We start from the raw sequence: 5,430 nt of genomic DNA on the forward strand, positions 1-5,430 counted from the left end.
GTGACGATAGGACGTCAAGCCAACTGGTGGGCGATCTATCAGCACTTATCACCCCCACGACTAAGTATGTCCTTTGAAGGAAAATTAAAAACTATCTAATTGAGAAATAAATATTTAATAAAATTTCCAGCAAAATTATTATCTACTATTACTCATTTATAATATTATAATTTTATATATATTTGCATAAGATTTACATAATGTGCTGGAAATAGAAGCCTTTAAAACAGCTATATTTATTTGCAGTATACATATATGGTATATGCACCTCCCCCTCACCTTAGCTTCACCTGAAAGTGCCCTGTCAGTCAGTTCAAGCGGATCACTGTATTATTAATTTATAACTTACATACATATTCAATATTAGCCTATGGGTTGTTTTGAAATAGACAACTGTTGTTCTATGTTAAAAAACACCAATATAAGGATCACTACCAATTGCTTGTTTCTATCTTTTACATGGAAACGTTGCCATGGATATTTCTAAGTGAAATGAATATGGGTCTCCTGAAACTCCAACAAAATGGCCACCGCAACTCCCTTGATTCCTATGGACTTTGAATACAAAGAAATGGCCGCCGTAGAGGAGAAAACCAGGACCAGAGACTGAGGAGACACAACAGAATGTATTGACATAGAGACAAAAACCGGGTTTCGCCGCCGGCGCATGCGCAGACGCGCACAGGAAGTGGGGCGGAAGTACCCGAAGTCATGTGACCCGCGGCCTCCGTCACCGGAAGTGTGGCGGAAGTGCTGTTATTTAACGTTCTAATCCTTCCCACACAGTATATATACACATTTTGAACTTATAAACCACTCGTTTTAGATGCTAATATGCCCCTAATGACACCCACAGACTGCGGTGATGTTTTAATACTACCATCATGTATATTTCTATGTGTGACCTTTAGATTGGATCACCTGACCACCTGTGATGTCACAACTCCTTACCCAGTATGTAAGGGTATAAATAGGCTTAAGGAATCATTCTGTCCCTACCCTTTGAAGAAGTCATATGTGACGAAACGCGTTGGGTTCCCTGCACTGACCCCCTGCCTATTATTTTTAAAAGCTAAGTCTATTCTCCTATCTTATATTTGTATCTATTGAAAATTTGTACTTTTTATCTAGTAACTTTTATATTGCATTAAATTTTTATATTTTTATATATATATTTTTTGGCTCATAAATTCAGGGTATTTTTAGTACATACTTTTTAAACAACACATGTCGCCGGTACCCCTATCCCCCACTTTTTCCATACTTTTTAGCATTACTCCACCAGCATTGCATTTTTAGGGGGTGGCAGACACCTAAAACAAGGGAGTGTGTGTGTTTTTAAAGATAATCTCTTTTAATCAGTTTTATATAATTTTGGAATTCATCCCACAAATGGCGCTGTACATATATTTTCTACGTACTTGTTTCCTGGTGTATTTGTATAGCAGCCTGGTGAGATAACCATCCATCACAAACTAGAATGTTTGGAAATAATGACCGTACAACTAAGAGGAATGATTTATGCCAAAAAATATTTAATGAAAATATACCAACAGAGGCTCCGACACCAACACAGGACTTAGATGATTTGTTCTGGGGCATAGAGAAACTTCTTATCAAGGAAGTAAAGACCTGGTGGGATATCAAAGGACTGGAACACTATGTTACAGTAAATAGAGTACCCAGAGGGTTGAGACTTCTCAAACAACCAACGTTTGGTACTATGGATACAGAATTCATAGAGGAGTGGGACTCCATCCTGCACAAGTGCTCCATAGATCTTATGAAACTTCTCATCAGAAAAAAGAAAGATGCCTTGGTGGAACTGGAGGTTGAAATAAAGGCGAAAGACTCTGAAATGAGCAGTTTTAAGGATAAGGAGGACTACATTATTAACGAAAAAGTTCTTAAGAAGAAACTAGAACATGTTGAAGGGGTGGTCATGAAAGGGAAAGAGAAGAAATTTCTTCGGGACAAGAATGATTACAACCAAGGGCGCATGAAAAACTGGAGCAGATTTAAGGCCCCAGAAAATCACACTAAAGAAGTGGGAAGATATCAATGGAAGATGGTACCTAATAAAGGGAGAAAGAACAGAACCAATAGTGAAGATTCTCCATCAAACCCAAACTTAAGAACGGCTAATAGGTTTTCAGCTTTACAAAGAAGAGACTCTACAGGGGATCAGGATTTTTTATCGGTAAGAACGGGCGCACGAACGAAGGACATGATAAGAGGAATGATGAGAGAGGACAGCAGGCATGCATCCCCCATGAAGAAAAGACAGAAGAAGAGGAAAACGGGGCGGTAGGAGGGAGAGACCTAAAAAGAAGGAACCTACATTAATCAAACCACAGGACAAGGGTATTTTTAATCTATCACAGCACGTTTTAACAGATTCAGAAATTAAACTCCTTAGCAAAGGATTGTCATTTGCACCAACAACCAGTTTAAACAAATTTGAGACCTTCATTGACTTAAATAAATTTGTGAGAAAACTGACTCTAAAAAGACATTTTTTGAGGAAAGAGGATGCCGTAATAAGCAATTACGAGGCAAAATCAAAATCGGGCTTAAAACCCAAATCTAAATATTACCCATTGGAGTCAAAGGGGAGCAATGTCAGCCTTTTTTATGATATGGTAAAGAAAGACCTGTGTGACACAGTAATGTAACCACCCAAGGATAAGAATATGAAGAACTGTGAATATGAAGCCTTGAAGAAGCTACAAAGAAATAAGAACATAATTATCAAGCAAGCTGACAAAGGGGGGGGATTGGTTATAATGGACTATGACCTCTATACAAAGGAGGCGCTAAGACTGCTGGGAGATAATAATTCCTACACGCCACTCGATGGGGATCCACAGGTACTTTTTGTGGAAGAATTGAGGACTATACTTCTACATGGCCTACGAAACGATGTGATAACAAAGGAAGAATACCAATATCTCATGCAATCCAATCCCATAACCCCCATTTTTTACTTTTTACCTAAAATACATAAATCCCTGACCAACCCGCCCGGTAGACCAATAGTGGCGGGTATTGGCTCTTTGACTTCCAATTTATCTGAATATGTGGACAAGTTTCTATAGAATTATGTGAAGGACCTGCCATCATATCTTAAGGATACGACATCAGTACTTAACATACTAAGGACAGTGGAATGGAAGGACACATACATCTGGGCGACTGTGGACGTACAATCGTTGTACACATGCATCGAACACTCAAAAGGCATCGCTGCATGTAGGGAATACCTAGATAATGATCCATCTCTGACTCCCATTCACCGAAATTTCATTTGCGATCTTATGCATTTTATCCTCAGCCACAACTATTTTAAGTTTTTAAATCAGTTTTACTTACAATGCTGTGGCACAGCTATGGGGACTATTTTTGCCCCAAGCTTTGCAAATCTTTTCATGGGATGTTGGGAAGAAACACATGTCTACAGTTCAGTTGCTTTTAAGGAGAAAGTGGTCTTTTACAAACGTTATATCGACGATATTTTAATCATTTGGGACGGCACCCCTGAATCTTTTACTGAGTTTTTAACAATGCTGGGCAATAACAATATGAACTTGACCTTCACCTCAATTACCAATAGTAGGTCGGTTGAATACTTGGACCTGGTTTTAACTGGGGAGTCTGGAGGCGTTACCACTAAGAATTTCATCAAAGAGGTCGACATGAATAGTTATTTGCATTTCCGAAGTAACCATCTAGAGAAATGGAAGAGCAACATACCGGCCTCACAGTTCTCCAGGATTAAGAGAAACTGCACAAGTACAAAAGACTGTGAAGACCAACTGGAGATATATAAGAGAAGATTCCAAGACAAAGAGTACCCTGAGCCCATCTTGAATGAAGCAATGAAGAAGACAAGAAATTTGAATAGAGAAGACTTGCTGAGATACAAACCGAGAGACGAAATGAAGGACGCAGTCGCTTTTATTACCTCCTACAGTCAACATGAGAGAATAATAAGGAATTCACTTAAAAAGCACTGGAACATCCTTCTGATGGACTCAGTATTAAAAGATATCCTACCGCCCGAACCAACACTTATTTTCAAGAAGTCAAGAAACCTGAAGGACTGCCTGGCACCCAGCATGATAAAGGAGAAACCAACCCAAAGGATCCCGATGATTAAGTGTTTAGGATCATATAAATGTGGGAAGTGTAACGTATGTAAATATTTACATCGAAACAGAAGAACCTTCAGTGACATGGAAAATAAGAAAGAATATACCATTAAACATTTCATGAACTGCAATACAACGTCCGTGATCTACCTATTGGAATGTGCCTGCGGGATGAAATATGTAGGCAAGACCAAGAGACCGTTGAAAATAAGGATCCAGGAACATATTAGAAATATTAAAAATAAAGTCGAAAGCCACACGGTCTCCAGACATTTCACATTACAACACAATTCATATCCAGAGGACCTTACGTTCAAGGCGATTGAGCATGTGGACCTGGGTGAGAGAGGTGGTGACCTTGCAAACAAGCTCTCAAGACGCGAAATGTACTGGATTTTCCAGTTGGGAACCCTGCAACCAACAGGCCTGAACGAAGGATACGAGATTGCACCTTTCCTGTGAGGTGCAGTATCCTCCTTTTTCATTTAGTCCTGCTTTTCATATTCACAATCTCCCTCTTATTAAACACACTCCTGCACTCTAATAAAATGAATTAAGCTAATCTGATTTCGAGTGTTATTGAGCGATCGGATCACCAGTGTTACGACGTCTCACACGTGTATACAGTCATACCACACTGGCACGCCCAACCTCGTCCGATCTTGGAAGCTAAGCAGTGTATCGGGCCTGACCAGTACCAGGGAAGGGGACTACCTGGGAAGATCAGGTACTGTAGTGAGTGACGATAGGACGTCAAGCCAACTGGTGGGCGATCTATCAGCACTTATCACCCCCACCACTAAGTATGTCCTTTGAAGGAAAATTAAAAACTATCTAATTGAGAAATAAATATTTAATAAAATTTCCAGCAAAATTATTATCTACTATTACTCATTTATAATATTATAATTTTATATATATTTGCATAAGATTTACATAATGTGCTGGAAATAGAAGCCTTTAAAACAGCTATATTTATTTGCAGTATACATATATGGTATATGCACCTCCCCCTCACCTTAGCTTCACCTGAAAGTGCCCTGTCAGTCAGTTCAAGCGGATCACTGTATTATTAATTTATAACTTACATACATATTCAATATTAGCCTATGGGTTGTTTTGAAATAGACAACTGTTGTTCTATGTTAAAAAACACCAATATAAGGATCACTACCAATTGCTTGTTTCTATCTTTTACATGGAAACGTTGCCATGGATATTTCTAAGTGAAATGAATATGGGTCTCCTGAAACTCCAACAAAATGGCCACCGCAACTCC

At 38.9% G+C, this 5,430-nt stretch overlaps 1 pseudogene; it reads left to right on the forward strand.

Annotated features, from left to right (window-relative positions):
- Positions 1 to 4,770: 4,770 nt before the first annotated feature.
- Positions 4,771 to 4,890, forward strand: LOC134981781 (5S ribosomal RNA; annotated as a pseudogene).
- Positions 4,891 to 5,430: the final 540 nt, after the last annotated feature.

The sequence above is a fragment of the Pseudophryne corroboree genome, chromosome 12 (genome assembly GCF_028390025.1).
Source record: "Pseudophryne corroboree isolate aPseCor3 chromosome 12, aPseCor3.hap2, whole genome shotgun sequence".
Classification (NCBI taxonomy): domain Eukaryota; kingdom Metazoa; phylum Chordata; class Amphibia; order Anura; family Myobatrachidae; genus Pseudophryne; species Pseudophryne corroboree.